This window comes from Rhipicephalus sanguineus, chromosome 7 (genome assembly GCF_013339695.2).
Source record: "Rhipicephalus sanguineus isolate Rsan-2018 chromosome 7, BIME_Rsan_1.4, whole genome shotgun sequence".
Classification (NCBI taxonomy): Eukaryota; Metazoa; Arthropoda; class Arachnida; order Ixodida; family Ixodidae; genus Rhipicephalus; species Rhipicephalus sanguineus.
The window spans coordinates 110003706-110022817 of record NC_051182.1 but is presented as its reverse complement, the minus strand read 5'-3'; the positions used below and the strand labels follow the sequence as shown (position 1 = coordinate 110022817).

The 19112-nt window shown below is 45.8% G+C and overlaps 1 protein-coding gene across 1 annotated transcript in view; it reads right to left on the bottom strand.

Annotated features, from left to right (window-relative positions):
* LOC119398922 (putative sodium-dependent multivitamin transporter) overlaps window positions 1-13717 on the bottom strand; it is a 57657-nt gene extending 43940 nt beyond the window's left edge. Inside the window, exon 1 of the mRNA XM_037665736.2 lies at window positions 13541-13717. The gene's annotated coding sequence lies outside the window, so the exon portion shown is untranslated. The remainder of the gene's footprint in view (window positions 1-13540) is intronic.
* Between the last annotated feature and the right edge of the window lie 5395 nt (window positions 13718-19112).

Genomic DNA, 19112 nt, shown 5'->3' with positions numbered 1-19112 from the left:
TCCATAACCAAATCGCAGTGCTCGAGAGCAGAAGACCTGGTTATTGTCTACGCTACCCCAATGGATCCTGAATTTTTCAAAATCACTGATGTTCGACTCCAGACCATTGCATATAATTTAGAACATGCTTCTTCTAAAGAGCTTTTTCGCACAACGCTTGAAGACAGCGCGCTATAAGAATATAGACGGAAATGGTTGAGCATTATTATCCTACTATACTGCGATGCACTTCTTTAAACACGCAAGTACCATGCGGCCATGGCCGCACTGTATAAAAGGAAAGAAACGAACAACACTGCCACCATTATCTACCCGCCACAGTGGCCTTGTGGTTATGGGGTTCGATTGCTGACCTGAAGGTCGCGGAATCGCATCCCGGCCGCGGCGGCCGCATTTCGATGAAGGCGAAATGCCAGAGGACCGTGTACTTAGATTTAGGTGCACGTTAATATGCACTAGGTGATCAAAATTTCCGGAGCCGTCCACTATACGGCGTCTTTCGCAATCATATCGTGGCTTTGGGACGTAAAACCCCAACAATTATTATTCTGCCACAATTATCAAGTAGAAAGAGAAACTTTCATTTATTTCAGCTCGCTTTGTGCACTTCAAATAAATGAGAATTGGGCTGATAAAGGCCCTGCCATCTCGGCAGACGAAGCGCATGCAGTCGTATCATGCCATTTCGAAAGTGTCGAGCATAATTATATTTATGCATTCGCTAAGCCTAAACAGAGCACGTGCTATTTCGCATTATAATATTGAAGCCGTGGAAAGATTCTGGATTCTTCTCTGCAGTTTTTTAATTGAGGTGCAGTAAGTATGAGCTGAAGAAAAAGAAAAGTCCAAGATTCACCCAAAGGGCGAAGCAATGAATGCAGTAGCAACAAATTATAATTTATACGAGTACCACCTAACTACCCTAGGATACGAACTGGCGTAACTCTGCAAAACGCTGGCGTTAGGGATTACGGCCGCTCCAGCCACCGAAGCGGTTTTCGTTCTGTCTTAATATTTGTTGCGATTTTACGTCCTAAAACCACGACCGTATTGGAGGGAGCCGGAAATTTCGAATATTGGGTGTTCTTTAACGCGCACCAAAATCAAGTACACGGGCCTCTAGCATTTCGCCTCGATCGAAATGCGGCCGCCGCGGCCGAGATGCGATCACGCGACCTTCGGGTCAGCAGTCCAGCGCGATTACCACTAGACCACCACGGCGGTTTTTTCGTGCTGTATTAAGGGACAAAAAGTACCAGAGTGGGTCAGCGAACAAACGGGTGATAAGGACATCTTTGTCGAAATCAAGATGTATGAATGGGCATTGGCAGGGCATCTAGCACGTAGGCAAGATAACGGATTGTCATTAGAGTAACAGACAGGATCCGAAGAGAAGGCAAGCGCGCGGGTGGTCAGAAAGCTAGGTGGTCAGATGAGATTATGAAGTTTGCGGTTTGCGGAGCAAACGGGGCCGCAGCGAGCAAATGACCGGGTTGATTGGCGAAACATGGGAGAGGCCTTTGCCCTACATTGGGCGTAGTCAGAATTATTATGATGGTGAAGATTATGATAATGATTTTGTCACCAACGACAAGTAAGCGGCGTGGATACAGCACGAAGAAATGTATGAGCCGCGTGGTGATCTCCTTCAGAGATACACAGCGCAGACGGCCGTGGGCGACAACACCCTATAAGTCAAAGTACGACTTGACCTGCAGTCAGCCCTGGCACGGAGGGTGATGGTCGGCGCGTTTCATCTCTGCTTCGGCGCCGTTCGTGGGCAGCGCTCGAGCGCCTTTCACTCGCACCTAGAACATACGACGCGCCGGGCGATGTTATCGATTTGGACTTGATACGAAACATGACGGCGATGGCGAAAATCCCACCGAGAGTGTCCGTATAATTGCTATCGCAATAAAATGGATTAACTTCCCCGACGGGGCCATTTCAGTAGTGTGGATCATACGTCGTACATCAGTTGCAGAATAATTGTCGCGAAATGGCAATGTACGAACATCTCTAGGTAAAACATTCCATTATTCAATTGTCAAGGAAAAAAAAACTGTGTTTGAACACGTCACTTCTAGATTCAATTGCTTATAAAGTTTTTGTCTGTGACAGCTCGAGTACGCGAACGATCGGTGAACTTAACGCATTTGTCTACACAATTAAAGCATCACGTGTTTAGAAAATGCGGAATGTTTCTATATGTGTAACCTTGGGATTATTGGCCAGTGCGGCATGCGATGTTTGCGGCACCGAAGAAAACATTGACCACTTGCTGTGCTTATGTCATTGTCCTTACTTTGCCTCGGAGAGAGGTACCTTCCAATGCACTGCGACTACTGGACAATCAGCCACTTTCCGTGCAGGTGCTACTCGAATACTGTCCCCATCTCTCGTCTACCCAGAAGGCAGTAAATGCACTTTTGTGCTCTTTGAGAACGACGGCCTTCTGCGCACGCCTTTGACTTGTGGCGCAGACCCGCACGCTGCCGTGAATTCACAGCTCGCCGCCCTTTTTATTTTATGTGGACACTCTCGACAGGGTTTCGCCGTCGGCGCCGGCGTCATGTTTCGTATAAAGGCTAAGTCGATCGGAAGGTGGGAGGGGGAGGGCTGCGTTGCTCGAGCAGAAAGTGTGAACTCTAACCATAAGGGTACTCTAACCGTAAGCCACGAGATAGTGCGCTGGCGCGCGCACTATCTCGGCAGGCATGACCAAATGCCTCGTATGGCTTTCTACGTGCTGCTGCTCGCACCGCTTCGCGTTGAGAGACTAGAGACTGCACGACAGACAACAGACTGCACGAAAACCGCTTCTCTCCCTGGAGCAGCCGTACTCCCTTACGCTGGCGTTTTACAGCGGTGCTGTTAAAGCCGAGCTCAAAACGAGCGAAGTATCGTCCGGCAGACACGTTTAAATTGCGCGAGAAAGACAACATGTGAGACCGTAAGAACACGCACAGACAAAAAGCGTGGACGTACGGCAGGTTGTTGGGCTAGTTGGTTCAGAGATCCAGTAGTCAAAGTTTATACCGCGCGAAGGCAACACGTAAGAACATAGAAACACGCACTATACTAAACGTAGTATAATCATGTGTGGTATAGTATAGCGAGGGGTGGGAATGGAAGAGAGGATGAGGAGGAGGGAATGAAGGAGAGCGCGTATAGCATAGAATAACGGATGCGAGCGGAGGAGGGAGGCGAGCTGAAGGTTGGACACATGCAGGTGGTCAAACGGAGAGGAGGTTCCTCCAGTGCTAAGCAATGCCCACGTTAGCCTAGCTTTGCATCACTTTGCACATAATCGCCGAGGCTTCCCCTCAGCTATACTGTGCATTGGTCTTTTAAGACATTAGACCAAAAATCCGGCAAATCCCACGCAATGTGGGAATCGATGTAATGCGAAGCAGCCAGCAAAGAGCTGCATACATCGCTTTGTTTATTTTTGAGCCGAATGAAATCATTCATGCCACTGCATTTAGTTCATCATATATCGCATGTTTGCCATGCACGCGTGCATGCACAATGTGGTATATACCATGCCAATGAAACGTACATTCTGGTATATACACTGCATGACCGGTGATTCATGTTCATCACGCACTCCTGTCATGCAATACCAATTTTGGTATATATCCAGTTATCTAAACTGCCGGAAGCGCACCATAGCAGTGTCTGTAAATCATACCGTACATGACATGCATAGCATAATTCGCATGTTAGGACCTGTCATTTATGTTCGTCATACAGTCACATCGCACAATGCCAATTTTGGTGTATATCAAGCTAGTGAAACGTCCGCGAATGCACCATGAGCGTGGCATGTAAATCATGACATGCACGTCATGGTTTTCATGTTACCACCTGTTATTCATGCTCTTGATACAGTCCCTTCGCGCAATACCAATTTTGGTGTATATCGAGCCCGCGAAACGGCCGCGAATGCACCAAGAGCGTGGCATGTAAATCATGCCATACATCACATGCATGTCATGGTTTTCATGTTAACACCTGTTATTCATGTTCTTCATACAGTCACATCGCGCAATACCAATTTTGGTGTATATCAAGCCTGCTAAACGGCCGCGAATGCACCAAGAGCGTGGCATGTAAATCATGCTATACATGACATGCATGTCATGGTTTTCATGTTACCACCTCTAATTTACGTTCGTCATACAGTCGCATCGTGCAATACCAATTTTGGTGTATATCAAGCCCGCGAATGCACCATGAGCGTGGCATGTAAATCATGACATGCATGTCATGGTTTTCATGTTACCACCTGTTATTCATGTTCTTGATACAGTCACATCGCGCAATACCAATTTTGGTGTATATTAACCTAGCGAAACGGCCGCGAGTGCGTCATGAGCGTGGCATGTAAATTATGTCGTGCATGACACGCGTGTCATGATTGTCATGTTACCACCTCTAATTTGCGTTCGTCATACAGTCGCGTCGCGCAATACCAATTTTGGTGTATATCAACCTGGCGAAACGGCCGCGAGTGCGTCATGAGCGTGGCATGTAAATCATGACACATGACATGCATGTCATGTGTCATATATGAAATTAACGGAATGGCATATATGAAATTAACGGAATGGCCGCAAGAGCCCCCAGGCCGTGGAATGTAAATCATGCTATTCATGACATGCATGTCATGATTTTTGTGTTATGACCTGTCATTTACGTGCGTAATACGATCATGTTATTCCATACCAATTTTGGTATACATCCGATTAACGAAACAGCCAGGAGAGCACAAAGTCGTAGGCGGCTAGATAGATAGATAGATATGCTCAAACTCGCAGAAGTTCGCTAAGAAATGCTTCGCATTTAAAATGGCGCACATAAATCGTAGAGATACGCGAGATCGAATCCAGATGAGTTAGCTGCTAGCCTTCCTTCGTCTAACATTACAATTTGTTGCTGTCGCATTGACTGCTTCGCTCATGCAACGAAACTGTGATTTTTTTCTTTCTTCCTCTCTCCCTCATCTTCGTATTCGCCTTCCCCATTCCCTGAGTGTAGGGTAGCCAACCGGAAACTTTTCTGGTTAACCTGCCTGCCTTCTGCACTTCTTTTACTTCGTTCTTTGGCCAGTGTGACACGCAGCGCTTGCGGTGAACGGGAAGTATTCTTTGTCACCAGATGACGTCACGTAGTACGTGGTCTTTTGCGAACAGGCATCTGACCGAAAAAACCTCGAATGCTACCTAAGATTCATCAAACATACCGGGTTGAGACATTCCCCGTATGACGAACGAAACAAGGCGCGTAAGGGCCTGTTCTTTTATCAGGCGATGGGACAAAAAACCAGCAGATATTGAAGCAAGGGAAACGATAGGGGGCGTTATTGGGGCGTTTTAACTGGAAATTTATGAATAATGACATGAGGAGGAAGTTAATTAATATGGACACAGACAAAACTCGCCGTCGGTGGGGACAAAAATGACGTTGATGTCACAAGCGTAAATCGTATACTGCGCTCAGTTGACCATGTCACTTAGGTCACAGGTGTCTACAATCAAAATAGGACGGCACTTTATTAGTCTCGCAAAATAAATTCCTATTGATGCTGGCGGTGCGTTCGAGTGGACATACGTTATTTGCAGCCTTGTATTGTCAGTGAATATTCGAAACGGTTATTGGTTAGTTTTTAGGCCACTGATCTTGTATCAGAAAAACTTCTTTTTGTTTAAGCTTCCTTCAAGTGGGCTAGTGGTTGCGGTGCTTGAGTGCTGACCCGCAGGTCTCGGGATCGAATCCCGGCTGCAGCGGCCGCATATTCCGTGGAGCCAAAATGCTGGAAGCCCGTGCGCTTAGGCACACGTTAAAGAACTCCAGATGGTCGAAATTTCCGGCGCCCTCCACAACACCGTCTCTCAGAATAATTTGGTGGTCTTGAGACGTAAAACCACACAAATTATTAATATTATTATCATTATCATTATTATTATTATTATTATTATTATTATTATTATTATTATTATTATTATTAAATTGAATCAAAAGCCTATAACGCACGTCGGCAAAGCGCCCAACCATTGCTATTTCTCGCTGAGCACAGTGAACTCTCTTCTTAAACAACGCAAAGCAGTATTCAACTGTCTTTATTGTAAGCTCTCACATTTGAAACGAAGATTCGAGTGATCTTTTATTTTAAACACATGTCCGTTAATCTCCAATATTGGTGTTTTATTAGGCGTAAGTCTATGACAAATGGAAGAGAGAAATACATCTATATCGGAATAAAACGCCTCAATCTGACTAATAAATGCTCCGTCACCGCCTCTGTCATGTGCATGAGTGATTCTACACTGTTTTTTAACACCACGATGGAATAACACAAACGTATGCCTGTACTGAACAATAATGCCGAAAAGAGGCCTAATTATGGTGTACGGTTTATGTACACGGCTGAATATTGGTGCCACACTGACGCTAGAAGCTTAACTGACGTTATTCAATAACGTCAGTTAAATTTGTAGGGAATACCTGGTATTATTCGATCCCAATGCCAATTTTTAATTCTCTCACACATACAGCGTGCTGCTTCACTATCAGCTGATACTGAAGTCGAGGAATGCAGTCCATCGGTTGTAAATGGCAACACGAAGGCGGCCATTTATAAAGAATAGCAGGGGTATGCAGGCGGCTGGCTATGCCACGTCGGTAAAACAAGCCATTCAATGTACCTTAAAGAATAGGTAAGTGCCCCTAACAAAAAACAAAACACTTCTACAAACTCCTTAGACTTGCGTAGGAGGAAAGTGTACGATATAAGCTAGTAAAGGTGTACACTACGTCATTTACTCCTTTATTGGCAATAATTTCAAACCCCAGGAAGCACTAAAGGCACACGGTCACTGCACGTGATGTTCGTCTTCTCTTCATCGCCTTCTGTTGTTCGCTTCATGCCTCAAGGTGTTGTGTCACCAGCTGGCTGTACTTAAGACCCTTTCGTTCATCATTTAGAATTTCATGACACTAGGAATACTCATTATTTTTGAAAAAAAAATTACCGGACGATTACAATCTTCCCTAATGCAAAATTAGAGCGCAGCTCGATTCGAGCGCCGGCGGCAGTGAGCGTCTCCTCGTGTCATTCTTTTAGGAACATAGGCAAACTAAGCACTTCCACCGGTTGCGTCCAAACTGCGCACGAAGCGCCAACTTGCTCCAGCTGCCCCTTGGAAGAAGTGAATGGGTGATAACGTAATGAAGGCGCAGTTGCAGGAGTTGAAAAGCTCGGAAACGCGTCTCAACTCAGCGGAAGACAAAGTAGGACGAGCTGCCGCACTGGAATGTCTACTGGAACTGCAACCACGCTCTGCGTTGCGTGAGCTGCGCTGTGCGCTCGCTGTTTTTCACCATGCCCTGCGCCAGTCGTTCGCTCGGTTACGCACTAGAACGACACGAAACCCACTTACTGGTGCGTAAAAGCTGCGCTCTAAAATTTATTGTCCTAGAGAGAGGGTCTCAGAGAGAGAGAGAGTAGGCTAACAGAGGAAAAGCTCAGCGAGGTCAACTAGACAGCGTGTGTTTGGATGAGGTAGAGAGGTGTGACAAAAAAAATGAATAAAATAACGGTAATATATAGGGTGATACCTTTGCGTTTGTAATATTACATTTATGTCAGGTCTGTAAACATTCGCTCGTGTTGAAACTTTCGAAGAACAGCCCTAATGCAAGAAGCTCTTTTTGCGGCAACGACAAATGTCGACACAGTCCGCGAATTTGTGCCGTTATTACTCCGAGTCCAGCCGGCCTGCATAGCTGCCCACAGGAGAAGGCATTTGACGTCGCAGCGAGGAGCCGTACACAATAGCTACGTCGCTCTGACTCTAAAAGGATTACGTGATTCGTACGTTTCGCTATATCGGCAATCTGAGAACGCCAATTTGTCGTCCCCTTCTAGTTTAGTGCCACTTTTATGGAATATCAAACAAAATTCAAAAATGGCTCCGTTCTCCCATGCCGTCTGCACACTTACTTTAGGAATTAAGTGTCAAAAAAAAATCATGGGAACACCTTTAACAAAAAAGAAAGAGACACACGATCCGTTATGCATTCGTCTAAGGCGAATCGAATGCGGAAGCCATCTTTTGTTTTCCTTGTCTTTTTGTCAGTCACTTGTATTGACAATCCCCCTCCCCCAGAAAGCTCTCTTCACCTAACGTGGTTCTCAACTGCCTCCGGTATCCACCACCTTTGCCCAAGCGGCGATGAAGCGTGATGATATCGTTATGCGACGTCATGTCACAGCGTCATCGTGACGGCACAATCACGTCACAGATTTGGACGAGATGTGACGTCATGATATGGTGTCATTGTTCCCAGAAGGTCCCGCGCGCTTTTGGACGGAGCCTTCCGAGATCTTACAAGACGTGTTCGAGACATTGCAGTGTCGTAAAGTGTCTCGCAAGTCTTTCGGACGGGATCGCCAACATAGCCGCTTAAGGATTTCGTCTTAAAATATTTTCCAGAGTTTCACGTACGACGGAAGGAAGGACAAAAAAGAAAAAGGAGAGAGAGAGAGAGAGAAAATGCAGGGTTGTTAACCAGTTTAGAATGACCGGTGTACTACCGTGCACAGGGGAAAAGGATGGGGGGATTGAAAGAACAGTAGCCTAAGGAAGGAGAGAGGGGGAGCACACACATCGTCACAGCCCGGCAGTCTTGTGCGGTATACAGCATGACTATCAGTCTACAGCCACTCGTGCTAGTCTGTTGTCCTTAGACATCTTAACAATGACTTCGTTCCTTTAATTCTTTATGACCTATCAAGATCACATTTCGCGCCCCTCAGATCCGCTGCTCTCCCAATTTGACAGAGCGGAATAGCGCTGAGTTTTTTTGTAAGGGCACGTTAGAAATATCTTCCGAAATAGCCGGTGACTCAGAGGTATAGTTATTTGTGCTGACGTACGAAAATTACTATATGATTATGAGGGACAGCGTAGTAGGGAACTCAAGATTAATTTTGACTACCTGGGGCTTCTTTAATGACATACCCGTAAATCTAAATACACGAGCGAATGCCATTGCATTTCGTCGCCAGTCAAGAAGCGGCACACCCTACCTGATAAGCTACCACGAAAAGTCGAGGTAGTTTAGAAAAGTTGAGGAATTACAAAGAACAAACTTTTCGTGGCAGTCTACCTATTCTAGCTCAACGAATGTTTAAGATGCATTGCTTATGTGTTGAGTCAATGACAGCTCAATAAATTGGCAGTGGAAGTTCAATACCCAAGCTTTCATTAAGATAATGTCCTTAAAACTAGACACCAAGTGTTCAGGCGGATCACACTACCGCAAACTTTCAACGGGGTACTTATTTTATTATGACAGGGCCGGAAATACATACGAGTTTTATCAAGGGAAGTGCCCATGTCAGAAAGCCACGGTTTGAAAAACGATCTAAAACTAGATCAAAGTAACGCAAGTTGTTTGCCAAGCGGCCCGACAGCTGGACAGTTGACGTAGCGTCTGCATATCCTGTCAGTCATTTCGATGTTATGTGGCTCTATCATGAGCCGGTCGGAATGCACGTAAACTGTAGCCAACGTCCGCATATGTTGCAGAGAGTAATAAAAATACCGTTCTCTGACTTCCACACTAATAATATCCTGGGGTTTAACGTCCCAAAATCACGATATGATTATGAGGGACGCAGTAGTGGAGGGCTCCGGAAATTTCGACCACCTGGGCTTCTTTAACGTGCACCTAAATCTAAGTACACTGGCCTCAAACATTTTCCCCTCCATCGAAAATGCAGCCGCCGCGGCCGGCATTCGAACCCGCGACCTTCGGGTCCGCAGTCGATGACTTCCACACTTCAGTGTTCTCTGGACCTATCGTTTAATTATCCAGCAGGCTGTTTGGATTAACTTTCTAGTATTTGCAACAGCATAACATAATCCTTTAGATACTCACTCCACAATCAAAACAATCGAGATATACCTTTGAAGTGACCTACCTATAGCTCTGAATGAGCTGCTATTTCGGAATTTTGTTCTAACATACCCATGCTAGAAAAAAATGTAAATGAACACGTACACGGTGAGACCTACTGCGAATATGATGCTTCAATTACACGCATAAATTAGGATCTTACGTGGCGGTTATGACTATTCGTGCTCTGGGAATATTAGGGCAGCCCAAATTTAGTTCTCGAATGAAACAATATGCGAGATGCGTGTAATGCCCATGCGTTTTTTTTTTCTTTCGCTTCTATGTAAGAATAGATAATTAAGACCATCAGCACGAAGATGAACAAGTATTTTAATAAAACAGATGTCCTAACACGGCCGTTTTATTATTTGATATTGAGGGTATTATTGTGTTTAAAATTCTGTTGATCGACGGCACTAAACGCGCCCGTGTCTGACAACGGTCTGCACCGGCACTTGACCTTGAAACAACGCTTAATTTTTTTGCAATGAACTAATGGCTTTCTGCTCGAAGTGGCATTGAAAGACGAACACAAAGTCAATTTCGCACATGCCAATTTTCTACTTAGTTTAATCGATGTTTACACACGAGTAATGCAAGACAGTACAGAAGAAACTGCGGTGCTATAATGGTTGCGACAATTCCGAGACGCCATAAATTCTTCCAGTTTACGAAGAATTTAAATGAAGAGACCAAAACTAATAACGAAACCTACATATAAATGACGAGTATATATTTGTTTTTACAGGTATTCATACACAGTCGTTTTTCTACGGCAATCCCTAGAGTAGCACTATGACGGCTCTACCGAAATACATACGGAACGTTGGAAAGTGGAAATTTTAAGGGCTCGTTTTTCTTTGTTATACACAACATTATTGAGAACTAACAGACAATAATGCCAAGGAAAGTATAGGGGATGTTTTTAGTAGTAAATGTAATATAATTGTGAAGAAAGAAAAGTGGACGAAAAGCTAACTCGCCGCGGGCAGGGACCGAAGCTGCGACCTTCGATTAACGCGTCCGATGCTCTACCAACTGAGATACCGCGGCGGCCATCCCCCTATCCACTTTATGGGGTATATGTATACCCCATACAGGTACATACATACCCCATATACCCCATATGTACCCCATATACATCACTATATATATATATATCACTAAAATACAAATAAAACACTACAATTAGCATCCCCTATCCCTTCCTAGACTTCACTATCTCTGGTTTTCGTTTAGGAAAATGGCAACGTACCTTTTCGGCCAGGAACGTACAATGCACACACGCAAATGCTACGACGCGGACAAGCAAACAATGCTTGCAGGTTGCTCTATTCGTGCACTTCGCACCTGGCCGCATATCCCATTCTCACAAGTATCTACCGCTCGGCGCGGTGGACAAAAATAAGTTTGCACAATGAGAGCAGGATATACAAAACACGCAGAATATTCCAGCCCAACGTTTCCACTAGGAATCTGTATGTGCAGTAGCCGCGCTTTAATTTATAGCGTTCCTGGACGACAACGGTTCCAGAATGATTGGTGAACCTGTATAGACAGGTTCATTATGAATGGCTGGCAACATTGGCGTAGCCAGGCAGTTTCATCACCCCCCCCCCCCCCCAAGCGGAAAGCTTCAAATTTCGCACGTGTACACGCACACATACAACCGCACGAACATGATACGAAGCTGATTTATCTCATTTTTAAACGTCAGCTTCTGCTCCCCCATCCCTGTCGCACTAATAAGATATATGCAATGTGGGTAAATTCTGGCAGATAAACATATCTTCTTGCATATGAAGACCCCCGAGTTGTAGCCAACTGTATACTTTGCGAGCAGTTGGGTCGTGAGCATCTTAATGGCTTGTTCACACTGGGAAATCCGCCGTACACAGCGACCGGAATGCTCCTGTCGCCGAAACACAGTGACGTTCGCACTGCACGCGCACCGCGCCGCCGGATAGCCATATTGCGCCATCTCTCGAGTAAAGCATCAACCACGGGTGAGCGCGGGATGGATTCGCAGTTGCCCGGATGTTGTGGCGGCTCGGAACTACACCATGCAATTTTGCGGGTCTTCAGCGTTGCTATAAACGACCATGCTCGTTTCAACGCTCTTTGCGACTAGGGCGTGCAAGGCAGCTACATCGCAATGCTCAAACTGGTGCTCGCTACATCAGAAACAAAGCAACATAGACAGCTGTACTCGTACATACCAGTCAATCCAAGCTCGTTGCCAATTTTATTCCACAAATCGTCCTTCAGCAAAATGTCCTTGTGCTTCGGGTGGCGTTTGTCGTAAAGGACGAGGTCGTTCCGCACCATTTCGATGAGCAATTCCGCTATGTGGATGTTTTTCGACTGCGACGTGACGAGCTTGTCGGACTTGGCCGCCATTTTTTCAAGTTCCGCGACGAGCGGATCCGGCGGTGGTTGCCGCAAAAATCGGTCCGGGAGCGATCGGCGCGGAGAGGGCCGATTCGGCGAATCTCGCCGCCGCCGAACCGGATTCTGCGGCTCTCCGGTCGCCGGAATGCTCAGTGTGAACGAGCCATAAGAAGTTTTACTTTATTCGTCGATGAAGGTGCTCTGTAAGGGAAGTGCGTCAGCAGCATCTCAGGTGACTAGCTTTGTTCGTGACATCCGCAGTCAGTCAAGTATGTAAACTTTAAAACATGCACCGTACGACAAAATGTATTCTTCGCCGATGCGAAGAATTTTGTCCTAGGTTGTCGGAGTCTCCTCTGCCTGTAAATAGGCGGAGGGGACAATGACGTAAATCACTCGGTCGATGGCTGGAAAACATAGGAGGAGGAGGCCAGTGTTCCGAGTCGCGCCCATTCAATTGTAGTTCGCACTGCGTAGTAGGGGAGGTGTTCCTTAGCTGCGCAGATCCGCTTAGCGTCGGTGCCACTGGAGTATCAGGGCGTTGGGGGAGGGGGTCGAGGTGCCCAAAACCACCTCCCCTCGAAATTTTTCAAATTTGCATGTGTGTATATACAAGCACACGTGCTACAGATTAAATACACGTACTAACATAGGCACGAATATACAAAAAGAGTGGTTAAAAGCCCCCCCCCCCCCAAAAAAAAAAAAGAAAACGAAAATTTCACGCTGGTACTCTAATTACGCGGCTGTAATTTCGAGCCCACATTTGCTGAAAGCGTGCGCACATATTCACAACCTAATTGGTTTGTGGATCCCCGTGGACAGATTCAAAACGACAAATGTGCTCGCTATGACTGGGTAGTGAAGTCATTATTTCATTCTTTAGTTGAAGGTCACAACGTATTCAGGGTCAAGAACCAGACTAATAAACATGCTATCGTACTGTTTTGACGTCTTTCCGCGCGCCAGTCAGACCGTTAATTGCCGCGCCGAGATAGTTACAACAAAAAAATACCAATGAGCGTCAATTGCACAGCTGGCTGAACACACGTATAGTTTCCTGCGATCAACGCTGCCGAAGCGCTGTTGTACGGCGCGGCAACTGGCGGTAGCGAAGGAAACGCAGCTGATCCGGCGAATCCATATACAACAACACCGGCGAATCATTGCGTGTACTAACCTGAGAGAGGCTTCGTTTCCGTACGTCGCGGTGATGTGCCGAGCTCCTTCGCCAATTGCTTCGATGGAGTTTTCCTTGGCTTTCTCATACTTCGTAGGTCACAGTTTCTCCTTGATCAGATAGACACAGGGCGCTAAACATATTTGACGAGGCTACGCACGACACAGGTCCAGCACAGGTCGACGTGAATCGCGCCGCCGGCGCTGAATGAACTGCCGCCGGCGCACTATTTCCGGAGCCGATTCGCCGGGCGCGATGGCAGCCAGCCAACTATGCTGCCTCAGGGATGTTCGCAATGAAAGCGAACGTCTCGGAGGCATATCTCATAGCGCCACGTCTCTCTAGACTTTCCAGAGATGGCGGGGAACGCCTGCGGACTGGCGGCACCTGCCGCCTTCCTTAGGAGTCATCGCGACTTCCTGTGATTTGTGCGCGTAGTACAACTATCGATCTCGGCTTGTACTCAAGGTTGCCTGCGATCCGCGCTGTGTACCGAATAAACCTACAACGGCAGTGCTGCTGCCATTTCATCGCTGGATTTTTATGGAATCAGGAAATTGCTCTGAATACATCCCACAGTCCATTCCTATCTTGTCTCTATATTTAGGCATATTATCAATGCATACTTCTGTGCTGAAATGCCGGCAAACTAGACGAGGCGAGCACAATTGTAGCTTCGCAGAAGAGCAATTCACGCTTGAAGCATTCGCGCTTGCCTCAAGTCAACGCCTCTAACAATACAAAGCAAAGAACTTATCAAAGCCAACCCGGAAAACAAAAATGTATAAGCAAATTACGTTTTAAAGGTTACTAGCTGCTGCGAGTCATGCGCTTAGGTAGCGACCTGTATATCTCCTGTTTATGATTTCATGTTACTGCATTAATCGTCCTGTTATCCCGGTGGTGTGTTGGTATGTCTTGATTTTTTTTTGTATATATCATTCACTGCACTGCCGACCTCTCACAATGTCCTGCGCTGGCTCTCTGCGGTACTTGGCACTTCGAATAAACGAATATGTACTAGACATGAAAGCACTGATGAAACTCCGAAACCATCTAACCATTCTCGATTTTAAGGCGCTTCGAGACACGGGATTTTTTTTTTTCGTCGATGCAAAATGAGCACCAATAATGATCCAAACTGCCGGAGCCGTAGGCATGACCAGTATGATCAGTAAACAGCCATGACATCGTAATAAAATACATTAGTGCTGACGCTCAAGGAAGCCAGCGCGTGCTTTCATACAAATAAAAGAAGGGCAGGAAGAGGTCGACCTACGGGCTATAAATATGTTCTTTTTTTTGTCCTTTTATAGAGTTTCAGCCTCATTGCGCCGCGAACACCCTAACTGAGGTGCTAAAACCTGCTTTGAAATGGGAATTCTGCTACCACCCTTACAATGTTTAGTTGCGAGGGTGGAACGCTGGGAGCTTTCTTTGCCCCATTTAACAGCCGAAAGGCGTTTTTATGGGAAATAATGGGAGTTCGTAATTCCTTCTTTTGAACGCTTATAACATGGGAGTACTTAGGATGAGAGTTTGGCGTTTTCACTGAGCGAATTCTCGAAGAACGTAGCATAGCATCTGGGAGTTTTATCTACACATATTCGGTGGTGTGTTTTGTCTCAGACGGAGTACTGGTGCTGTAGCGCTGAGCAGGATGATAACAGCACATGTACACCCTACTGGAAAAAGTTGACAATTACAACTACGATCACTTCAAAAGAAAAAGAGAAAACATTCAGTAATTACAGTTCCCGTTTACTATCTTGAGAAAGTGACTAAGGAATTATTGAAGGGCAACTTGGATAATATTCAAATTCAGCTTCTAAACAGTTGAAATTGTTATTGTGTGCACTTCAAACACATAAAGAGCCAATTAAGCGTGACAGTCTCCGTAACAGAAAAGGAAAACACCGCCGTTCCGCATTTCATGTAATATTTTGCAGGTTTTTTTTTTTAACAGTATGGTTGATAGGAGGCGTTGGTGCCTTTACTGGAGCAGGGTACCCGCATTTATCCAGAAACATAACTTTATACAACGAAATGTATGTTTAAAACATAGGAAAGCACAGGCGCCAGTCTACAAGACCTGCAAGGTTCCGCACATGGCTTAAATAAAGGAGCTTAACGATCTCATGCCGTTTCCCAAAAAAAGAAGAATATATAGAGTGCGCAAATGACTCATGAAAACGACATCAGGCCCTGCAACATATCTGCATACCAAAACACATGAGCAACGGATGACAAGATCAATCATGATTTATTTGCCATGTATAATCTATATGTCAATAAAAATGCATTGGTCCCAACAATGCTTATGTGTGTCTCGTAATGATGTTTGTTCTCGAATGTAATCAAGCGTCATGTGTTCGCATTTTTAGTAGTCGCATTGTTGTCCATGGCCGATGTATCTTTTTTCTTAGTTATATAGTTCAACGGTTCAACAACCTTAAATCGGCTTTAGTCTATCGCCTCGCCGTATTCTGGGAAGGACACTCGTTAAATACACACATACTTTATACCTTCGTCACCGGGAGTAGAAGCCCACTGTGGATCGGCGAAAAATTTAAATTTGTGTAAGAAGTTGCGTTCCTGAACTGTGGACAATCCGTAGACTTCAACGATGTAAGACCAAAATAATATTTTCGTTACATTTTTTGCGGAAAGGGCAGCTGAAGGCTACGGGCTATAAAACGTAGGACTGACCAATTTTTGTTACAATTAAAACAGGCGCTCACGATAAGGCGACAAGACATCTTTCTCCTGGGAATGCTTCACCGGACGCTGCTTAATAAAGAACGCATGAAAACGGCTATACCACGCATACATTTTATTTGTACCTTCAGTGATTCGCATGAGTTTGCTCTTCTTGGATATTTGCTCTGACATATAAATTGTCAATGTTTATGTAACCACTACGCTGAACGGGGTGTGATCATGCGTAAAATAAACGCATGTGGGAAACTATATGCGTGCGCTCATATCGTATATGTAATACTGACAACTTATGAGCATCAAATTATAACATGACTCCAAACCAGGGCTGCCATTGGGTAGATTTGAAGAGGACCCAGAACTCAAGTGAACAGTAGCCAAATAGCCAGGACATTTAATTTTAAAATAGCATTGTCATCAATTACCTTAAACCCCAGATATTATTATATTATAATTGTTTTGCAAAACACGAGCACAATTTTGAAGACACTTTGTTACCTATACATGTTCTTTCTTTTTCAGCAATACATTTTGTTCTGATTTCGCCGCTGTGTCCATTTTGCTCGTTGCGACTGCCGGCCGGCGGCTGCAACGAATTTCCCGCAGGCGTATATGCGCGCTATGAGTGGCGCTCTTGCGTCGTCCGCTAGCGTGTGCTGCTGAGCTTCGAATCATAGCATTATCTAGCCACACTATCGTCGTGAAGCAGGCCGCTTACGCGACGAAGGGCCACCGCGCGCGGTGCTCACGGCGCCTGTGCGAAACTCGTTGCCGTCGCCGCCCGGCCGTGGCGCCGAGAGACCCCCACGTGCCCCGATGTTTCCTTTAACAGTGGACCACTGTGTACCGCACACACGGATTGGAATAGGACGATTGAGGGCTTAAGTAATGCACATGTTTTCGTTTCTACCGTCTTCAGTTCGGGTGATATCGGCGTCATTTCAACTCGAACACGTAGGTTAAAGCCCGCATTATCTTCAGAGACCAGGTTCGTCGGGACATGACGTCGTTATCTCGATCAGTTGCCCATACAAGTCGTTATACTAAACATTTTGATGTCACGTGTGAATCCGTGAGTACTGTACATCCAGTTGGTGAATTCTGGAAGCACTCCTTTGCAGTAACGTTACTCAGCCAAGCATCAAATGTGCGTCGTACTACGCATAAAAGCGGGGACTGCTTTTACAGTGACGTGAACAGTGCGTGCATGAGTAACCACTGAGGACGTCACTATGGAATACCAACTAGCCCGGTCACACACCTTGTGCAGCTTTTACCTTTGTCTTCTTTTGTGCAACGATGACGCGACCGTGCCCATTCTTGCATAACGCAGCGTGTAACAGCTGGAAACAACTGTCTAGCCGTGAACTGTATGTGTAATTACGTAAACGACTTCGTCGGTGACATTTCGGATCATATGTTACTATGCTTTGTTCACACCTGCGAGTGACATTTCCTTTTCTATCACTGCCACCGGATGAGTGCAACTTCTGAAGGCAGGAAACAAAAAGAAATTGTTGCGTAAAATTACGTTGCGCAACGCTGACAATATTTAGGCCGGATGAAACCCTATGTTGTAGAACGTACGGTTCGGGGTTCATACACGACCCCCGTCCTAAGTTTGTGAAATTTTGCATGTGTGTAAATACATGCACACATACAAACGCGCGCACAAACATACATAAAATGTGGTTCAACACCCCCCCCCCCCCCCAAGGAAAATTTCTGGCCACCCTACTGCTATGTGCTGATAAGAATGGTGGATGGATGCTACGAGCGTCCCCTTTATAACGGGGCGGTGACACGTGCGCCACGAGGGTGTACATAAAGGAGAAGGAAAAAAAATCACTTTTTTTGAAGTTGGCCTCCTGCTTTGTGTACTTCGATTAAGTCGATTTTACCATAAAAAAACATAAATTCACAGCCCAGCTCTCTGCCCCTTGCGGCAGGATAACCTTATTTTTCTCACTATTTATCTTTGTCCTCTCTCTACTTTTGAGCCACCAATACTCTAAACGTCTGTTACTTATTTCTGTCGTTCACGCGTTCAGCTTTGCACTGTTCTCCCTAAAACCCAAGGCTTCATTTAGGCTCGTGCCCAACCATACAGTGGATAGATATTCGCACACTTAATAGAGAGTTTGAGAATTGGGGCTCCAAGGAGGGACCCAAGAAGCTCGCGAGCCGCCAGGGCGCACACGCAGAACCCAAGCCATTCTTGTGCTCTTGCGCTCACGTTGACCGAAGACCCGAAAATCGAAAATTAGCTTGGGTCCCCACGGCGTCTCGGGTCGCCAGCGAGACGACGCAGACGCAGCGCGGCCACAATGAATTATGGCCCGCGTCTCGCATGATATTAATTTCACCACCTGTGGAGCCCTGTGTGTTTGACACAACGCAGCTTGCGTTTGACCCAATTCTCGCCCTAGAATTCTCGCCCATGCGTTCGGGCTGCTCGCCATAACGCATGGGCAGCCTGCCCAACGGAGCTTGGGGACTCAGTGCCTTGTGTCCCCAATTCTCAAACTCTCTAATCAGAAAATGCTCCGTCGTTTCCTTAGCTTCCCCACAGCATGTGCTTCTTTTTTTACTGAATCTCGCTTTATAACTACGCGTTCTAAGGCAACCCGACCTCGCTTGAAACAGTGAAGCTCTTCCCCTTGAATGAACTTAAAATGCCTCTCTCCTTATTTAGTTTTTGCACTTTAGGTTGTTATTCAGAGCCGGCTTTTTTTTCCCTCTTAAACGGAAATATCACAGAGAGTACCAAAGTGGGATTGTTGGTAGGTCCCTTGTCGAATTGGTTGCTGGTAATTGGTTGCTGGAATTGGTTGCTGATAGTAATTGGTAGGTC